Source organism: Cryptomeria japonica, chromosome 1, assembly GCF_030272615.1.
Source record: "Cryptomeria japonica chromosome 1, Sugi_1.0, whole genome shotgun sequence".
NCBI classification, from domain to species: domain Eukaryota; kingdom Viridiplantae; phylum Streptophyta; class Pinopsida; order Cupressales; family Cupressaceae; genus Cryptomeria; species Cryptomeria japonica.
In genome coordinates, this window is record NC_081405.1 from 500,981,004 (window position 1) to 501,004,066 (window position 23,063).

General features: G+C 33.0%; 1 pseudogene; it reads left to right on the top strand.

Annotated features, from left to right (window-relative positions):
- Positions 1-9,840: 9,840 nt before the first annotated feature.
- LOC131073488 (uncharacterized) overlaps positions 9,841-23,063 on the top strand; it is a 61,592-nt pseudogene continuing 48,369 nt past the window's right edge.

Below are 23,063 nucleotides of genomic sequence, written 5' to 3' on the forward strand. Positions count from 1 at the left end.
CAATTCGGGTTATGGTTCAATTACGGTTAGGAATAAATTAGGATTAAGGTTCAATTCGAGTTAGGGTTAAGTTTAGGGTAGGATTATTGTTAGGGTTGGGGTTTAGGATTATGGTTAGGTTAGTGTTATGGTCAAGGTTAGGGTAAGGATTATGATTAGGGTTATGGTTTGGGGTTATGGTTAGGTTTATTGTTTACATCATGGTTGGGGTTAGTGTCATAGTTAGGATTATGGTTAGCGTCATAGTTAGGATTATGGATAGGATTTACTCTTAGGATTAGGGATCGGTTTTGCATTATGGTTATGGTTAGGATTAGGTTTAGGGTTAGGGCTAAGGATTATTTTTATGGTTAGGGTTTATGGTTATGGTTAAATTATGGTTAAGGTTTAGAGTTATGGTAAGGATTATGGTTAAGTTATGGTTTACATCATGGTTGGGGTTGGAGTTAGGGTTAGGTTAATGGTTAAGCTTAGGTTTATATTTATGGTTAGGATTATGGCTAGGCTTAACATTTACTTCATGGTTAGGGTTAGGCTTAAGGGTTGTTGTTAGGATTAATGTTATTGTTTATGGAAACAACTATACAACTCTTAGGATTCACTAAGATATTAATACCCTTCTATATTATCAATACATTCTAATAGATGATTGGTGCATCCTAAGAGTTGTAGAGCCATTCCCTATTTGTAGAGTTAGGGTTTAGGGTTGTGATTAGTTTAGGTTAGGGTTAGGGTTAGGGTAAGGGTTAGGGTTAGTGTTAGGGTTATGATTAAGATAATGGTTTAGAGTTGTGGTTAGGACTATGGTAAAGTTTATGGTTTACACAATGGCTTGGGTTAGGGATAGGGTTAATATTAGTATTATAGCTATATGGTTATGGTTTACATCATGATTATGGTTAGGGTGAACATTTAGTGTTAGGATTAGTGTTATTTTTTACATCATAGTTAGGGTTAAGATTAGGGTTAATGTACACCATGATTAGAGTTATTGTTAGGATTATGGATAGGGTTAGGGCCTAAGATTATGGTTAGGTTTAGGGTTTGAATCATGTTTAGGGTTAGGGTAACGGTTTGGGATAGGTTTTAGGATTAGGATTGGGATTAGGATGATAGTTAGGGTTTACATCATTATTAGGATTACCTAGGTTAGTTTAGGGTTAGGGTTCAATTGGGTCTAGATTAAGAATATTGTCAAGGTTCGAGTTTGATTATGATAAGTGGTTGATCATAGTTATGATTAGTATTATATTTGAATTAGGGTTATAATTATGATTATGATTCAATTACTTTATGCTTAGGGTTAAATTAGGGTAATATTAATTTTAGGGCTAAGATTAATCTACAATTAGGGTTAATATTGTAAGATTATGCATTCATAAAACTTATTATCTATTTTGTATGAAATACTTATAAAAATATTCATTATTATGTATAGCTTTTCAATACTTCTATAAAATGAATAACTTTGAACTTTTTTTTAATAAAATTAAGACATTTTAAAATAGCTTAAAGCTTTTTTTTTTAATTAAAATTATTTTCTTTTAACCTTTTAAATTTTTGATAATTGACATAAAAATTATTTTTGAGATTTCTAAATTAATCATCATATGTGATTTTTGAAATATTTTTATAACTCAAATAAAATAGAAAAATATCATCTATATGATAAATTGGAAACTTTAAATAATAAATATTTTTGTATCTAAAATATTATATAGTATTTCTAAAATATTTATGCACGTACATAAATTTGATTTTTTCAATTTAGAAAAAATATAATTTTATGCTTGAAATTTAGAAACATATAAATTCTTTTTGATCTTCTTAAATTGAAAATTAAGATTTTTTTCATTTTTTTTTGTAAAAATATTGCTTCTATTTTAGGTATTCTAATCTTTTTTAACCTTTCTAAATTGGATATTAGATTCTTTCCTTTCTTTTTATTCTTTCTATAACAACATTCTATGTAGGCATCATAAACTTAAGAAATTAAAATATAAATAGAATCTTTTCTTATTTTTCTGTAGATATATAAATAATATTTCTATTATATTTATGCTTTTTCCATGAAAATCATTTCATGTTGTCAAGTTAAACTAAATTCTTTTTTTTTTTTTAAATTTTTAAATGAATCACCAATCAATTCTAGAATAAATTAATTTTACAATTGATTTTTTTAAATTTAGAAATAATATTTAAAAAAATGAAAATAAATAAATGGATCAAAGGTTACATTCATTCATTTTTATGATTTGTAATCTATTTGATTTTACTGATTTTACCATCTTACTTTTTGGTTGAAATAATGGATCAATAGCCATTGTATTTCACTTCTATTTATTTGTTGAGTTATATTAGTATTGAAAAGAATGGATGTTGCCCTATGTCTGTCAAACATTTATATTCTCAAATAATACAGAATGCATAAAACATTTTTCTCATGTGAATAACATAACCTTATGAATCATAACTAACTTGAATAAAAAAATTTATACAAATTATTAGACTTGAAAAGAGGCACAACTAATCTTTATCTCCTCCAACATAACCCTGATTCTTGAGAAAATTGTGAGAATTTGAGCTTAAAGATTTAAAGCCACAATTAAATTCCATTTTCTTGGTATTTTGGGAAATATAACTTGGATCATACTAATGTAAATATTTAATCACTCACTAAAATTGTGAAGACATTAGCATGCACAATTTTTTAAGAAATACTATTGAAATGTACATCGAAAAACACAAGCCATGTACCAAATTTTGAACAAAGCACATAAACGCACATGAAGAGAATGGAAATACAATATTTTCAAAATTCCTGAGACATATAATGGAGGAAGGGGCTTTGAAATAACAAGGAGACGACGAAGATAAACTCATAAACTCATGAAAGATTAGGAATAATCTCATTTATCTCCAAAAAGTTCACAGTAGAACAAAGAAGTCTTTCACTTTCCCTAAATCGGTAAATAAGCTGTAGAAATAAAACTTCAAAACATCTGATTCAACAATTTACTCTTTCAATTTCCCCAATCTACAAGCAATCATGGAATTTGTAAAGAAAACATAATAGCAAACAAATAAATAGCTATGACATATACAAACATAATAACAAAACACATACATAGCTATGGCATATAAAAACATAATAGAAAAACACATACATAGCTATGACATATACAATGACTTTATTTAAAGGAACAGATAATGAAGATGAAACAATTGGTCTTTTACCACCGTTCAGTTATATATGAAACGACTGGCCTTTCAAATTCCATACTCTTAAAAATTTAATATGTCAATGCAATTGTAACTGCTAAATCTTTATTTTATTTTATCAATGTGTTGAGACTATATAGAAATGCCTCTCATCTTAATCATTAATCACAAAAGCGAATACTCCATGTTTCCAACACTATATGCTGTCAAAATAAAGGATGGAGATTTAATGTTTGCATATTCCAACAAATATACAAGAATAACGTTCATATGAAGTGAATCAAATCAAAACATGATTTTTATCTGCATAAAATCTAAAAAAGCTGTTGAAGGATTGTAAAAACTGCTACAAATAAGTTTTGCCAAAAAAACATCCCAACTTGTACATGGATGAAAAATGCATTTTTGAATAGAATAGGTACATTACCTACGTACCAAACAAACCCCAACACTAAGCTCTTCGATTGAAACTGCCACAGTTCCAAATGGATCATATAGATTGAAAAAACAACGATATAAATGATCTGAGCTCAAATAGAGGGATGCTTTTACCAATATAATTTTATTTCCTCACAAATGTCTGTTGATCCAAATCAGAATCCTCATGAAGAACATAGGCTAGCCTATGTAATTTACAGTAACGAATTGCAATATGGATACAAATATTAGCGCAAAGTCATTATTAGTATTATTGATCACTTGAATCCGACATGCGAATATTTCCTCCCACTGGATTTGGCAGAGATTGGTGAGGAGAGTAATGGAGCAGCTACAGTTTGTTAGCAGAGACAAAATTAATATTTTCAGTCATCTGAATAAACCATTGTTTTGAATAAATCCCCAACTTAAATAAATATGTCCAACCTCCATTGTAATGCTAGGGTGATCTACCTGCTTTTTGGTAGGTTTAGTGTGGCTCATTTTATCTGAAAACAAATAGAATTCTAAAAGTAAAAACATTGAGGCCAAAACGTAAAAACCCCAAAATACTTTAAAAAAACAAAACAGAGAAGAGGAATTGCTTGAAGACAATGCAACGAAAACCGCTCCAGAAATAAAAATGTAAAGGCATACTTTAACAGAGAAGGATAGTGACCCTTGGCCCAGTTATTTCCAGCTCTAGTCTAGCCTGGATTCGAGATCCATGAGCACTGCTCTAGGCACATATCAGCCTCCGCTTGCCTCATTGTAATACACATTGACTCTCTCTAGCTGCAGATCGAAGTCACCCTTGTACGACCCTGTCAGATCAATCCTGTGTTCATAGCATATCGCTTTCCAGAACTTTGCTCCATTTAGTTACCGCATTGCCTGCCCTGGATATGCAATATTTCTCTCATTTTCACCAAGATCGACTAACCCCTCAGAATATGGAAAGACTCTTTGAATTCTGCAAATATGGACGAAACCACTACCATTATCGACACAAAGCAATTCAATTATGGACTCTTCAAATTCCATATGCTGCGATTGTAACTGCCCTTTCTTTTTTGTTTCACGGATGTGTTGACATAGAATGCCTCTCGGCATAATTATATGTTTAATTCAATGGATTTTGCTCTTCTTTTCTGCTTATCTTTTTATTTCTTAAAGAAGATAATTGCTTTTTCTCAAATCCTCAAACATGTGGGAATCTAACGCTTCCTTATCCCTTCTGATTGGACCAAACCCTTGTGGTTTTCTTGGTTTTGAAACTACTTGCAAAGAAAAATCAAGTTCTAACCTTGGTATCCTCTATCTTGAAACTTGTAGGAATGAGGGGGAGAAGAAATATAGAAACTAAACATAGAAATTTATATTCATCAACAAAAACATTACAGGGTTTCATACATTTAGATAATTACATATTCATATTCTTAAATCATTACATACTAATATTTGTAGTTTTGAAAGCTAGACTCTGCTATGCTTAGAGAATGCATACAAAATACAAATTCAAACATTATATAGACCAATTATAGACTACAAAGGAGAGAGAGAGAGAGAGAGAGAGAGAGAGAGAGAGAGAGAGAGAGAGAGTACATAAAATAAATATTTTTGAACTTCCCATAAAACTACAAATGTGACAAATGGCAGATAGAGCAATCAGTTTCAATACATTCAAATTCTTATGAAGATCTATTTTTACTGTTTGTATTTAGTATTGAGATTGACTACAAATGAGGAGGATATGGAAGTGATAGGTTCAGTTTGAGTAGTTGGGATTATAATCTCCAAGACTCCCCTTTGATCACAATTACCAATTTCAACTTACTTTTTGATTTCTTTCATTGATTCTTCGGCATCTGACATCTAAATTCTTCAAATTTTAGAGATCAAACCTAGGAAATACCATGATGTTATTGGAATTCTCTAATCATGAGCACTAACCCATTTGCTAGCTAGTCCATCATCAGTTTGGATGTGAGATACTTGTTTTTTCAACACCTCCCATAGAGTCACACTACTAGTGCCCGGGGATCCTACTGAGCTCTATTGGCCTCAAATATTTCTTACATTTAAAAATAGAATGTTGTAGTATTAATAATATTACTCCTTAATCCATTGAAAACTTCATTTGTATTTTCACAACTTTAAACAACTTCTATCCTCATTCTATCCTCCTCTAATCTTGATCCCTTTTATCAACTCCTCTTTCTTTATTTTACAAACTTTAGATATAAAAAAACTTCTTTTCTGCACCATTTTTCATTCTCTCTTGACATATATAACCAATTACAAGACTGCCAAAAATAACAATCACAAAACATAGTTTGGTGCAGCCTTTGACTTTGTGGTGGCTTCAAGAGTGTGGGTGACTTATCTTTGTTAGTGCACATAAATTATAATTTCCTCCACATTTTATGTGATTATAATCGTGCATTTATGGTTTAATCCCATGACTTGGATAAAACTATTTTTTACTTAGTTGTTAAGCTAACTAAGGAATATACCTAGTTTTTTTTCCAATTTTATTCCTATTTTTCCTTCATTTTTTGCTTTGACAAAAGCTCTATATTTTATAATTCATTTGTAAATTAATCAATGAAATAGTTTTACTCTCATTCTTGCTCTCAAATTTTCTCTTTGTGTTGTTGTACTATCATAAAATTGTGACCCCTGCTATTTAAACCACATTTGGGGTCCTCACCTTGGCGATGACATCTCCTTTCCTAACCGATACCTATTTCTATATTTTCAACCCTTCTCTCTTCATCCTTCATGTCTCGTGTCTTCTTTAGACCCTATTCGGGCCCCAAAATAGGGTAGGACAGGGGCATGGCACCCCTGTCCCCACCCATTAGGGTGGTCCTATGTGTGGGTTGCTCGATCTCCTATGCACTTCTTGTCTTCAGGGTTTGTTATTCCTCTTTGTCAGCCTTCGGTGGTTGAAAGTTAATCCTTGAGGCATGTATAAAAGGGAACTCAATACCCTCATTCAGGGACGAATGACAAATGATAAGAGATAGAGAGCATAAGGAGAAGATACAAGATTTCAAGGTCATTATCAAGCATTCAAGAATTCGAGTCTTCTTCATTCATTTATTGGAGCAACATTACAATATTCATTTGCAAGCATGTGTGTGTGTTAGGGTTTTGTCAGTTTACATGCCATTTCATATAATATTTGTGGTTACATTCAAGAAGCAAAGAAATCATCATCAACAAGTTGCAGATCTACAAGGTATACATCTCCATTGTTTACATTCAAGCATTTGAAATTACTTTCTTTCTAGGTTGATTCCTCAACCGGGGTTTGACTAAGGCAAACCCCTATCCACAGCCCCCCTTTCTTCTCTTTTATGTGTGTAGGCTACAGGTGCACACCTATAATTGCAAGTTTGGGCTTCATTTGCAGAGACTGAAGAACCCTTTTCATTTCGCGGATTTTGTGGTGGACCATGTACATTCCCATCACGACGCCGATGACTTTTCTTCAAATTTGCAGGGCAAATCCACGTCAGTCTAATTAACAGATCTGAAATTACAACATGATCCCAAACTGGTAGCACCTCATTACACTCACTTTCTCTCTTTTTCACGTAGTCAACAAGTCAACTTTCTCATTTACAAAAGAGGGTAAATCACACTTCAACCACTTGCAATCCACTCAGAATTCACATCCTTGTGTCTCTTAGATTTGGATCTAGTGGATTCAACCCCTCTATTAAATGTAAAGTTTCTTCCCAAGTGAAAATCATCCTAGTGGCTTCTTTTCTCTCTCCTAGGTGGGGAGTCACTAGGATCCAATTTTCCACTTTACAGCTGCAAGTTTACTTCTTTTTTTCTAGCTAGATCCTACTGTGTTGTGTAGGTTTAGATAAAATTTTACATGGTATCAAAGTGTATGAGTGCTAGAAAGAAGAAGAATTAACAATCTTTTGTAGCTTCTGAAGATTAGAGCTATTTTAGAATGAAAATTTTCACTGTCTTGGGGGTTGCCTCTTAATTTCTTTTATTTATTCATGAACTGAAATAAAGTTCCAAAAGGGTGTAATCTAAGTCTTAAATGAGAATAAAACATCATATAGCTATCATCACTTTGGAAGAAGGAAACCATAAGTCCTGACATGATGGAATCCTAAAGCATTGTCAATGGATTCATCTATTGCCACATTTGTATGGGCTTATTCCTGAACCAAGTAATTGTTGGTATAAATTTGCACGGGAAATTAGAAATGATCATGTCTTAGGATTAATGGTTTAAGTGTTGGGGACTACACATCATGGGCTCTATCACACATTGAGTGCCCTTGCTCTCTTTGGCCCACTTTATAGGAAATGTATGGAGATCCCACTAAACCTCCATCCCAGATGATCCAACTATAGACATGCATATCTCCCTTGATAATGATGATAATCCTCTGTATGATGATGACACTAAAGAGGAAATTGCTTATTGGAAGAGCCTTGATTGTCTTGATTACATAGAGACATCTCCTCTTACTTCTCCTCTTTCTACACCTCTAGTATTGGTAGCTATTCAGTCACCTCCACCTATCAATTTGACAAAGATTTTGGTTTCTCTGAATGCTACCTTATATTCTCTTTAGTAGTTTCATTCTTGTCCTCTTGATGAGCGAGATATCATCCTATCAAACATTTATCATTTGTTTGTTCAATCTCTTCTTGATCATGATGACAATATTGAGGACACATGCCATATCTCCAATGTTAGCTCACATTGAGATGCATGTTCTTTTGGTTTGGATTGTCTTGTACTCTCTCAGCCAGTCCATGCTACTATCTTGACACATCCTGATTCACATTTGAAAAAATCTCACACTACAGCGGTCACTGTTCTTGAGTCTTGTATGGCAAAGTCACAGTTTAGCATTAGATTGGAGAAACGGCATTATTTTCGTGAACCTGTCATCTTGATTCCTTCATACATTTCACTTGAGTGGGAATTCATTAGTTTGATAGCTCGAGATTTCTATTTTTTGAAAGGAAGAGGCATCATTTGTTGCATAGGAACCTACTACAACATTCACCATGCTACATTCTATATTGACATTCTTTCTTTTCTTTGTTGAAGGCACAAAAGGGTCCTATCTTTTCATTTTTCACTTTCTATGAGGCCTTCTTCGGGTGAAGGATGTTACGGCATACAAGATGCCATGCAAAGTTAGTGTAAGTTTTGAGGGGGGGTTTTGTTTCCACTGGGTTTTCCCTCTTTCCTCTTTCCTTTTCTTAGGCTTTTGTCTCGTTAGTTAGACTTAAGGGGGGGGGGGGGGGGGCGGGGGGGTGTTAGTGCACGTAAATCAACTTTTCCTCTATGTTTTATGGGATTTTAATCGTGGATTTCTGTTTTAATCCCATGATTTGGATAAAACTATTTTTTACGTAGTTGTTAAGCTAACTAAGGAATATCTTTGCTTTTTCAGTTTAATTCCTACTTTCTTTAATTTTTTTCTTTGGGGAAGGCTCTATATTTTTTTAATTTACTTGTAAATTAATCAATGAAATAGTTTTACTCTCATTCTTGCTCTCAAATTTTCTCTCTGTGTTGCAAGTTTTCTTCTTTCTTTCTAGCTAGATCTTACTATGTTGTGCGGGTTTAGATAAAATTTTACACACTTTTCAAAAACATATAATGACATACTTTATAGATTTTCCACGTAGCTTACAGAAAACATTACTTTCCCTTTAACTATCATCGCTGACCTTTCATCCAAGTATTGTGGTAAATCTGAAATCCTTTTTGACGGATTCAATTTCCCTCTTAAAAACCTATCGAAATGTGTAGGTGTGACATAGAACAATCCACCTATAGCTAGGAACATCAATTGAGAACAACATTTTGATCATATCGTTCATTACTATTTTGATTCTAATTAGATGGTATATATATATATGAATACCATCTTAGAATATATAATATAAATTGACTTGTATCTTAGATTATAAGATATAAATACCGACCATCTTTTGGCATGAAAAGGTTAACTTCCTGTGGTTCACATGTAATAGATGGAAGTGAAAATTTTATCCGGGGAAGAAACTTACAAGTAATTTCAAAGAACGTGTATGGATGTAGTTTGATTAAGTGAGCTTGAATTTTTCAATGGAAACGCTTGTGTTTACTTTACTTATTCGAGGAAAGTTCTGAATGACAAGCCTAGATAATAAGTGTGGATGTTTGGATGGCTCTGTCGAATTGATCAGTTCAATTCATTTCAACTAGTCACTGTAATTAGCTGGTCAAGTCAAGAACTAACAAGAACAGTCCGTTCGAATGCAGTTGGAAATTACGATTCATCAATTGACATACATGTTGGAAGTTTGACGATATGGAGAGCCATTGACCAAGTTATATCAGGAGAAAGGTCGGCAGTAATAAGATCTGAAACATAAGTTACTGTTCAATATTTTACCTACCATTCCAAAGGATAATTGATAAGAAATATCTATTAACTGTACACGTAAATTTTATATTCTTAATGACTGTTAAATTATTTTCCAGGTTGTTTTAACTCAGCTGACAAGCTGTGCTGATACGATCAAATCCAAAACAAGGGAAAGAGGAATCCTGATATAACTAAAACACGTCTAGGGCGACTTTTCAAAAAGTATTGTGTCTTGAAACTGCCAACGATGCTTCCATCCACAATCTGAATATATGCAGAGCGGAGATCATAGCTTGATATATTACATTTTAGGCCTGCCTGATTCACTGAATTAGATCTCCATGTCTAAATTTACAATTATATGTTCAATTCAATGGATTTTGCTCTACTTTTCTGCTCAACTTTTATCACTCAAAGCAGATAATTGTTTTGGCTCAAATTCTCATACATGCGGAAATCTGGCAATTCCTTATCCCTTCCGATTGCTCGGAAGCACATGTGGTTTGCCTGGTTTTGAAATAGCTTGCAAAAATAAATCGAGTTCTCACCCTGGTACCCCTTATCTGCCAATCCTTTCGAGAGAACCTGTAAAAGTCCTAAATATGTCTTACGACCACATTCTGGTTGACGCCGCTGCCTCGTATTCTTTACCATGCAACAAACCGGCTAACGAGACAATCACCAGACCATTCAACCTTTCTGACGGAGGGCCTTTCAGGATTTCTGAGTTTAATAACTTCTTTGTTGTTGGTTGTAGCATATATGGCGAATATCGAATGTCTTTGGCCACTCGACCGGATGCATTCATGGGGTCTTGCTATTCTTCGTGTAATCAGACACGCTCTGTCAAACCATTGGCATGTAAAGATAATAATTGTTGTAAAATACCGGTTCCGGGAGGTTACACCAGGATGAGCGTCAGTGCAGAATTTCTCTCTTTTAATGAGACAAGAAATTGTAGCCATTCCGCCTCTGCTCTAGTTGACCGTGAGAGTTTCGGTTCGAATCCCGGATTAAAGTTCCAATTCGAAGATTGCCCTTATTCTATGCGGCTAGACTGGGCCATTCCTGGCGACACATGCCCCTCGGATAAAGCTAACAATTCATACCAGTGTTATCCAAACGCAGAGTGTGAAAATAAATCTTGGGGTTATGTATGCAAGTGTAAGACTGGCTATAGCGGGGATGGATACAAGAAAGGCATGGGATGCAGAGGTAAAAAATGTTCTTTTATGTTTCCATAACATTCGTTTGTTTTTCTTCTTTTCATTTGAGATTCTCCTCTAATGATTTTATCCTGCTCCAGAAATAGAAATATGCACAAGTTTCGGTTGCTTTCAAACTTCATCAGTAATCGCAGGTATCTATTCTGGGCATTCGACAGATGTATTTATTACCCTATCTGGTTTACATTTCCTGCGGTAACAGTTTTTCTGTTTGACGAATGTAGGGCTATTGGGGATACTAATAGCTGTACTACTCGGCGGTGGCACTCTCTTCTGGATTTTGAAGTTAAGACAATCCAAGCGCGTCAAAGAAAGGAACTTTCAGAAGAATGGAGGAGATCATTTGGAAAGATTGATTTCGTCTCGAGGAGTGGAGGGCATGAAGCTCTTCTCTTTGAACGAGATCGAGAAAGCCACCAATAAGTTCTCTCAAAATTTGATCCTGGGAACTGGTGGGTATGGCACCGTTTACAAAGGCACTCTCACCAATGGACTTGTTGTGGCTGTCAAGAAGTCTAGGGAAGTTGATTCAAAAGAAATCGACCAGTTTATTAATGAAGTTTCTATTTTGAGCCAAATTAATCACAGAAATGTGGTGAAAATACTCGGGTGCTGCCTGGAAACTGCGGTTCCTCTCTTGGTTTATGAATACATTTCAAATGGAACATTGTTCGACCATGTGCATGATAACAAGGAAGAGCATCAGCAAGTTCCATGGGAGCAGCGCCTGCGCATAGCCACTGAAACCGCAGAAGCTTTGTCATACTTGCACTCTGCAGCGTCAGTACCGATTGTCCACAGAGATGTCAAATCCTCCAACATTCTGCTGGACAATGATTATAATCCAAAAGTTGCAGACTTCGGAGTGTCTCGTTTGGTGCCAATGGGGCAAACGCACATCACTACAGTAGTGCAGGGAACAATGGGTTACTTGGATCCTGAATACTTCCAAACAGTTCAGCTTACAGATAAGTGACGTTTACAGCTTTGGGGTGGTTCTGGTCGAGCTTCTAACGGGGTTGAAGCCCGTTTCGTATGAAAGGATGAAGAACCAGAGCAACCTGGCCATATTTTTCCTCTCCACTGTGAATACAACAGGTTTCAGGGAAATCATAGATCCCCGTCTTGATGTGGATGAAGGTAAAAACATGGAGTCAATGAGAAGAGTGGCGGGGCTAGCGAAGGAATGCCTTAGCGTAGAAGGGGAGAAGAGACCTTCAATGAAAGAGGTGGTTCAGGAATTGCTTTGGAGTAAAGGAGGCGAAAGACCGCATGCGTGGGTGAATAATGATGTAGCAGACAACCCGGAAGAAATGGTTGGGCTGATAGTTGATGAGAAAGAAAAAAACGAGGGAATTAGGGCCGCTTATTCAATACCAGAGCAGTGCAGTTCCTCGTTTAGCATCGAAGGGCTCGGAGTGGACTTCAGAAGTGGCAGATGACTCCTCATGTCGATACTTTTAGTTCTTTCCAAGTCCCATTTCATGCTTAGTACGTATGTTTGTCCTTCTAGCCAATTAATATGTGTTTTAAATGGCTGAATAATCTTTTACTCTATACCCATACTATTTAGGGAATGAGTTTGTTTCTAGATATAATATGCATTCTAATTTGTAATGATGAAAATGTCATGTTCATGGCTTTTTATACCTGCATTGAAATATTATTGTAATGGGAACGGCAGATCTAGTAGTTAGTTTGTTGTGTTTTTTTTTTTTTTTTTTTCAATTATATATATATATATAAGTCCATGTTTATGTGAGACCAGAATTTGATTTTTATGTATGGATGTGTGGGTGTCTTTTTATCATCTTATGTTTCTTTGAATATTATACTATTTTTTTTTATTAAAGCAAAGTTTAATAAGATATATTGAAAATAATAATAATAAAATGTTGTCAAAGTATTATTTATTTTAGTTTGTTATTTTAAATTTAATGAGAATCAAAAAATTAATTTTGTTTTAATTGAACATCAACTTTATAAATAGTAATAAATTTTTTAATGGCCAATCTAACATGAAAACATTATGTAGAGTTTATTATGACAAATGGCTTACATAATGACATCTTAAGATCCACTTCCTAATTATATTGGACCACGCTCCACTTTTGAAATATTTTGAGATTTCAATTTTTAAATTTAAGAAGAAAAACAACAAAACTATAGATATGATATATTGACATTCATTTTCTTCAATTCATCCTAACTAAATCTCTCCATAATATAGTAATTTCATTTCATATTAAGATGCAATACAACATATTTGAAGGCCTAATTAATTATTGAAAAAATCTAGAAAATGTTCATCTTATGTAGGCTCACTTCATAACAATGTGCCTTTACTTACTTATTTTCTTTCATGCACTCTTATGATGGAAACCTTCATAGTTTCTTAGAAAATAGATTCAATAGTGTTCTAAAAATTTTCAACATGTTGTTTAACCTTTTGACAGTAGAAGCCACAATTCTCTTTATCACTAAGTAATTTAAAGGAACTCGGGTCTACATCAAATTTGACCTTCAGAGACTACCTTATTTGTCATTAGTAGGATTGTTGTGTTAGTGGGAGCACAAATTTAAGTTAATGCCAATAAAGAGTTTGTCGAGCTTATGATTTACAAATTTCTTTTGGTTGTCTTTTTAGTTCAAAAGTGGGTAAATATGATTATCACATCTTTACGCTGAGAAGGTTTATATAATTGTTCTTCCAATTTTTTGTATGGATTGATAATTTCCATTCATTATATTTATTGATGTTTAAATAAAACAACTCAATGTTCGTAATATATTAACATCCTAGTTCCTACAAAGATTGCATCTTATAAGCTTTTTTCTTTTCTTTTTTCGAAACAATATAGAAAAAAATATTAAAGAAAGAAAGAAAAAACCCATTTTGTAGCGCTTTCCTATTTTACCTTTATCCACTCTAAGCATCAGCCACAACAGTTTGAAGTCCATCATGTGGACAAAGAGGAAAATGTCGAATTCATTAAGAAATTTGAAGTCCACTAGCCACAAACATAATTGTCGCTTCAAAAAGGCCGACAACAAATTTTATGAGGGGATTGTTTTAGGAAAACGTTGCAAAATATTTTAGCATAGATCACAATTTTAGAGTCTGCCACCACCAACTGACATAAAGGATGATTGCAACATTTATCTGTCATCGCCGAAGAAAGAAGTTGCACTATTTTTGTTACCAAAAAGTAAGTTCAGGTAAGATATAGGTCAGAGGAAAAAGGTAAGTTGTAGCCTATCAAGTTTTGTCATAAGCCAAAAAAAATTCTCTAATTCAATAATAATATATGAGCTAATTTTTTAAAGGTTGCACCAGTAAATAGATTTAAGAGGCCATGGGATGTGTTTTGAAATAATCTATTAGGGAACAATAAGGTGAAAGTAGTTAAATTGGATTCACATAGGATAAATCTTGACAATTTGTAAAAATAATTTTTTTAATATAGTATGAATGTAGTTAATAAAATTAGATTGTATAGAAAATAAATAATTGATCAAAAGGTTGTAGAAAACATTCTTAGAAATTTAATTAGCACATATATCTTAAATATGTCTATCTAAAACATGTTGAAAGATATCAGTTTTGAGGTGCCAATATTGAAACTATTATTGAGAATCGATAAGCACCCTGACATTGATATCTCTAAACATTTTATAGATAGATGTATTTAAGATATCTATGCTAGTAGCATTGACAACATGGCATGCAAAGTATTAATTTATCTTTTTTTTTCTTTATTTGAATAAAGCATTATTATGCTTTCTCTCCCCATTCATGGTTCTATCCAATCACATCATCCATCTAAAAACAATGCTGGAAAAACCATATCAAGTAATCCTTTAGTGACCCGCTCATTCACAAGAGATGATCCAATTATTTGCCAATTAATTAGTGACCTAGGATCTACATTAGGGTTATTTGCCCTAATGTTGAGTTAGTTCTATCTCTCTTTGAGAATTTGATGATTTAGATATTATTGATGTAGTGCGATAAATAATGTTTCCTTCATCCATCTCTATTATTGGACTCACAAATACATATTCATTGCATCTAAATAAAACTCTATATGAACTTCATAATTGATAAATCTTTTATCTAATGTGGTCAAATTTTAGATATTATGCTTACTTCTCATGAAAAATTATGCTATGTCCTTTATGTTTATATTGACCTCCAGTTGCATGTGTAACTTGAAGAATTGGGTCGACATGCACAATCAACATTTCCTCTATAAATGTGTTAAATTTGTAAGTTCTAATGGATGTGGACCAAAATCCCTATTTAATACTAAAAATCAATGTCCATTCTTCTTTTGTTGACATCGATGGCAAATAGGGTCTTCATGTATCCTTACAACCTTCATTGCAGGATAACTTTCTTGACAAAAGTAGCACATTCTTGGTGAAGCAACTTTATCTAGTCTATCTCGAAATATAATTTGTAAAGTCTGAAAATCAATCTTAACATTTCTATTATTATCAACTATTCCTTGATCCCTTCTATTTTGTGTTCTTTGCAATTGCCTTCATCTTCTTACTCGAGATGTTTTCAATAGATAAAACTAGGAGATGCCCAAACTATTACAGAACCACCACGCAGGCACACAAAAGGGAGGAACTCACAAGTAGTGAGACCACAAAAACAACAAAACCAAAAAAGGACAAACCCTTTTTTGAAAAGACACTTTTGGTCGAAGAATCAAATTAGTCGGAAAAAGGATCTAGACACAAAAAATTACATAATCAAAACAGAGGGGTTCAGGAAGGAAACTTAAGCAATCTTCTTCATAAACCCCTAAGTAGCACTAGTCAACAAGCAACAAATTTTTAAAGGCTTTCCACAACCTTTTACTAGTAAGATTAACTTGAACTAAGGTCTCCTCAAGCGAGGAAGGAGACCACAAAAAGTGGAGGAACCCAAAAGCCTAGTGTACATAAAATCACCAATAAAGTAAAGTTAAGTAATTATAATAAAGTGTTAATTAAGGCTAAAGGTGTGATTAATATTTTTATAAAAAATGGTGAAAGAAAGAATATATGAAACATTTTCTTGTTTCATCAATTGAAACATAATCTCATTAGTGTTGGACAACTTATATAAAAGAGTTACAAATTATTATTTTAAGATAATATGTTCATATATACTAAGGATATTTCTAAGTGATAAGTAGATTGTAAAGGTTGAGATGAAAATCTAAACCAAATGTTCACACTCTAAATCAAAAGTAAAAAATCAAAATCTTAAGGAGAGCTCAAAGAAAATTTTAAAACATCTTATTTAGACTATACATGACTATGAAATGTAAGGTATGGATACCTTAATTTTTAAAGTTTCAAATTATTGCAAATGAAGCAAGTGGTTAAAATATTATGCCTAATTGAAGATCCAATCAATTCATATGAAAGTTATATTTTGTAGAAATAACACAAGTAATATTTTACAATGTGAATGCCTTTAGGAGAAAAGGAAACATTAAATCTTGTTCACAATGAATTATGTGAGCCAATGTAGACTCCATCATTAGGAGAAAGTATTTATTTTAAGATAATTTTATTGATGGTTTATGAAAAATAAATAAATTATGCTCTCAAAAATAAGTGTGAAGTCCTCAAAATGTTCAAATATTTCAAAGCAATAGTTGTAAATAAAGTGGTGAATGCATAAAGGTAATCAATTCTATTAGAGCTGGAGAAATGAGTTTTTATAATTTTTATAAATATCATGGAATCAAGAAGAAATGTGTTACAAGGTACACACTTTAGAAGAACGGTGTCACAATTTAGAATAATAGAACAATAATGAATATGAATAGGATATGTTGAAGGTAAAACACTTTTATAATGAATACTAAGTAGTAGTAGTGTGTGCAGTGTATTTTCTATATAGATGCCCTTCAAAGGGTATCAACAATATGTTTGTTGCAGTAAGTAATCAAAATCTTATAAGTTGTATAAATTACCCTATCAAAAAAAATCTAATATGAATGTACAAGACTACAAAATTCACAAGAGTGATTTTTTCTCAACAAAATTAATCCATAAACATCTTCAATAAGTCTTTTAAATATTCCTGTAGATATCTAAATTACAATGTAACAATATTCAAAACATCAAATATTATAAGTAATGAGAATATTATATTTTAATATAATAAAAATCAAATTTTAAGTCTAAAGATGTGCCTATGGAGGGGATAGGTCTTATCAGTTCCTCTACATTTAGAGGGATGTCTCCAAAACTTCTCCTTAAGATAGGAAAAATGATACTTAAAGGATTCCTTTAAGATCCATTTGTCTTGGGTTGCTAGGGTATAATTATGACCAATGTTTCTAGGGTATACTTATGAAATATGCTAATACATTCTCCTTAAGATAGGAAAAATGTATGATTGCCTAGATGATATTGTAGTGTTGTCAACTATCTTTATAAGGACATTGACACTTGACTCATAGGAACTCGAATATGGGAATGTTGAGGTAGCTTCATCCCTAGTAATTTTTATAGGAGAGATGCCTAGCACCAACTTAGTCATTGTGCCTCTTCAATATTGACCTCCTTCCACCAATGATCATATTAGGAGGAGACTGATGACTTGTTGGAGGTAATTTACTAGAGTAGTGCCTCTTCATGTCTTTAGATTACCGTTTGCCTATTTGTTGTGGTCTCTCATACTTTCTTGTATATGTTTGTTCTCTCTCTCGAAGGACCCATGATACCCTCATGGGTACTTGGATACATGGGAGAAAATTTGTTGTATACTTCCTCGAGACATTTGTATCATTATTATTCTTTTTATAATACTTTAATTTTTGAAATTTAGGGACAATAGAAAGTGTCAAGCCATTAGGCCTTTTCCATGTTGACTCAAATTTGTATTTTGTCTTCATATGATTCTTCTTCATGATTTGAAATATTTGGGGATATGATGATGATTGATATGCAGTCATATATTGATTCTACTAAAATGAATCCTACTGACCCTAAATACTAGGATCCCCTATCTCTTTTATGCACTTCCGTTTTGTGGATGTTATGGGTTTTACATGTTATCTATTACAAGGTAGCATTCCATCAGTACATCTTGTTAATTTTTAATGATACAACATCTCTTCTCCTTAGTATCAATCACTTGTGCTCCTTTACGTAGCATGAGTCATTTTCTAAGGGGGGCTAGAATACTTCTTAGCTCTCAATTCTATCATGCATTCTCAAAATATTTTTGCATTAAACTATCTTGTTGTTGTCTAGTGCGGGGACATCCCACTTGACTTTTCCTATATAAACATACATGTCTTTTTTTTAATGATTATCTTACAACACAATTTGTAGTAGTCATAGGTTTATTGGCTTGTCATATAGACCCTAACATAATATAGATTTCTAGCCAAATATATTGGTGTTGTCTTATTTCTAAGATTTTTGATATTTAAATTAACTTTTTCACCTAATGTGTTTTTCTACAACTAACACTTCTATGGTGATATAGTTTAATAGTTCTTATGCAAGGTTTGACCCAGGTCTCTTCCTTGGGGGTGTAGAGCCCACCAACAAACCCCAGGAAAACTTACTACAACTAGACCAAAAGAGGGATATTTTTTTTTGTTTACTAATAAGGTTTACATTTAACTTAACTAGGCATTATGATTAAGAATTGGTTCACTAGTTTTTATTTAATGTTAAGTGCATAACCATGGTTTCATACATCATGTTACTAACACAAGTGAAGTCATGTTTATAAGGTTTAATGGTTTACATGGTCTCATTGTTTTCCCTAGGGCATGGACGTACTACTTAGTCCTACGTCATTTATGTTTTATGATCAATACATTTAATTTACCATCATCATGATAATTCACATTTATGATCCTAATGATCTAACTTAATCATAGACACAACTACAAGTGCATGTATTCATATTAACCTATATCATGCACTTCACATGATATGCTACTATTGTTGTCCTCAAATAATCTTAATGCATGCTAACATCAACATTACCTGATTACCACTAATTAGGTACGATATACTTCCTTACAGCCACTAGCTCCACTTGGGAACCCAATTGGAACATTACCACAAACTTACATGACCATATGCATATTACAACCTACATATTAAGATCTTGCTAATGCACAATACCTATGAATACATATCCTTATCCTTAGCTTGAACACAATAAGAAGACACCATAACGACCAACCTTGCACTTAGCTTCATGCATTTACTTTTGTCCTTATACTTATACCTTAACATGACAACTACGATCTGCTGTGGCTAAATTGATTACTCCTATAATGTTGTCCACAACTTAATGCATCAACCAAAAGCATTCACATTAACCTGCTTATGCAACTACAAGCTCATGATACTATTTATGCAACAATAGTTTTATTGCAGCCTTAACACAATTATATGTAATCCTATTTAGTTCTTAATGGTATCTATTTATGGAGTTTCAATACAATTTTAAGCCTTGGTGTTATTCTAGGTTCCAAGAATCCATCCATGTCATCAATAATCTTGTGTTTCCATGGCTTAGAATAGATGGTCTAAGAGGTTTTTGTTTAATGTCATTGTTCCAATCATTTAATCTCATAACAAGATAGCATATTCTACTTAGTTACATCTTTTTTTACATGAAGGTATTGAATGTTCAAGTATTAGATCATTTTCATTGTCAAATATATAACATGAAGGAAGTAATAAATATCCATATTCTATTGCATTGAGATCACATCTGCACAATTACTATCCAACATATTAATACCACATAAATGATTGAATTGCGGATTTAACTAATAGTCTATAAGCACATTGCAATTGCAATTATCCAATCTACTTCACATATCATGTATGACAAATCCATTCATGTTCTATGTATCCAATTGAAGGGAATACATGGCTAACAAATGATAAGACAATACTAACAAGAGTATACCCTTTTCTTCTTTCTTTTTCCTTACATACTAGTAACTTGTAATATTTCCATTCGAAGGTTTAATATAAAGCTTAATCATGGATATAATGAAGGTTATTATTACATGATAGTAAAATTGTGAGAATTAACTCACTTCTTATACAACATTCCTAATCTAGTACATGATAAAAGTGTCTCAAGTCATGAAGTAATCAATACATAAATCTGTCCAAGGATACAAAATCAACATGAAAAAAACTTCAAGTCCACGCATGAAGAGAACATCCAAGAAGAGGGAAAACCCCCAATGGCAAAAAGCTCCAACCACCTAGCCAATGTGGAACCTACAAGGAACCACCCCTTGAGCTAGGAGATGTCACTAGGTCCCAACTGACACACTAAACCTAGGTTGACACTTTTACCAAAAGGACTAACACCAATCACAACCTCCATATACACAACCATACCTAGACAAACAAAAGGAACAAGAGATTCTAGAGGCCGATAAAACATCATAACATGAATGAAAAAGTAAGAAAAGGATTCACATGTATGAGGGAGTGTCATCATATGCCAAACCAAGAACAAGGCAATAGCCTATGGGCATGCGGAGCCATATCAACCTTGAAAGAGAGACCAAGGGAGATTAGCTTACCATCTCCACAGTCTTCTCATGCTCAGCCTAAAACATCCTCCCTAGGACTGAGTCATGAGGCACTAATAAGTTATTATCTCTTTAAACTGACTAACTACCCATACCCATTCATTAATTGGTTATCACTTGATTAAAATATGGTAAACTCCCTTACGCCCAAAAGGTCTAGACTTCACGCATCCTTACAAGGAACCTCATGAAAGTCCTTCTCTCATGACCCCCAAGTGTCGTAAAGGAGTCCACTCCCTTTACATGGATCCAAAATGAACAATGCAAGAGGCTCTTACACAAGGTAATAAATCTGACTCACACGTCAACAATGCCATACCACAAATATTCACATACCGAGAAGACCAAGAAAACACATATAAAAGGAAGAGCCCCTTGACCAAGGTAAAGCATAAGCTAAATCATAACACCGTTGCAAGCAAATCAATGAAATCCCTATGAGGTCTTCACACTTGCTGACATAAAATTAGAAGCATAATTAAATCATCCTCGTAGCCAAAATCATCAAGAGGGCATGTCTAATAAACAGAATACTCTTACAAATATCAATGGCATCCAATAAAATCTAAATTCAATTAAAAAACTCAACTTAAATGGACGACCTCTAGAACTAAAAAAAACATCAAAGACTTGACTCTTGACTATTACTAGGAAGAGCGATTAAACAAGTTGGGGAAGACTTGACTTATAAAACCAATCCATAATACAATTGTACACACACACACACACACACACATATATATATATCCAAAATCATTTAATATTACAAAATGACACAATAATAATAATATTAACAATATAATTGTATACAAAATCAAAATATATTATTAATATTATTATTGTTTTTAAATGTCATTTTGTTTATGGTTATTATATCATTTTTTTATTATTTTAAATATTTTTAATTTATTTAATATCCATTAAAACATATTATTGATTAATTATATATATATTATTATTAATATATATTTTTTAATTAAATATTTTATTATATATATATATAGTTTAAATAAAAAACATTTCTTTTTAACGATGTTGCATGCCCACCACGTATGTGGTGGTGGTGTCTTGGCACCCCATGGTTGGGTGGTGCGCACAACACACCCCACACCGTGGAGGGTGTTGTAGCACCCACCCCACACTGTGGGGAGTGCCACCCAGTACCACCATGGTATGGGTGGTGTCGTGGCACCACTCCATACTGTGGGTGGTGCTGACAGCACCACCCCCGTTTGGGGTTTAACCAATACACTGCCCCCTAGTTTTTTAATTTATTTAAAATACTTTTTTTTTAAAAGGAGAAAACAATAACACAACACCAGGGGGGAAAGAGTGGATATTTTAGCACGCAAATCAAAATTTAGAAATGCAACCCAATTCAAATTTTCTCAAGGGGCATAATGAAACAATCTGTCCCCAAATCACATTTTTTAACAAGAAATTGCTAGCAAGGTTTTAAACCAAAACAAGTTTTCTTGAAATCAGAATTTTATTTTGGTTTCTTTCCACACTCCAACCAAGGAAATCTATATCTCAGCTATGAAATTAAATAGAGGTTTTTCACCCAACAACTTGAAATAATAACATCTTTTTGGCAAATAAAAAACCTATTGAATGAAATTAGAATTTAAACTTATGAGAGGAAGAAAAACAAAGACTTTCTTTCCAATTTTCTTTTGGTTTTCAGATCATGAAAGAGAAAAAAAATAAAACAAGGAAAGGCAAAACCCTACCTCTTTCTGAAGGAAAATGGTGAAAGAAATTTGGGGCAACAATTAATCTTCTAGCAGCAAGTTCCCAAATCCAAATCTACAATCCTTCAAAAAATTCTCTAGCATCTTCCTCCCAAGAAAATCAAGAATGAAAAGCATCTGAAAAGCCCCAAAATGAAACCCTAGCTCTCTTTTAATAAAAAATGGGATAATAAAATTTCGAGATTTCCATATTCCCATTTTAAATTTTATGTAATTTAAAAATCTATTTTCTCATAAGACTTTAGAAACAATTTCAAAATAGAAATCGAATATTAAAATATAGTAAAATATAGTAAATGAAATATTATAACTTATTCTCTTTAAATCATTCAATTCACGCTTGTATATGTATGCATATACTTGATTTAACAATCCAATAGACCAATTCATTAAATAATCAAACTTCTCAATAATGACTAAATAGAAATT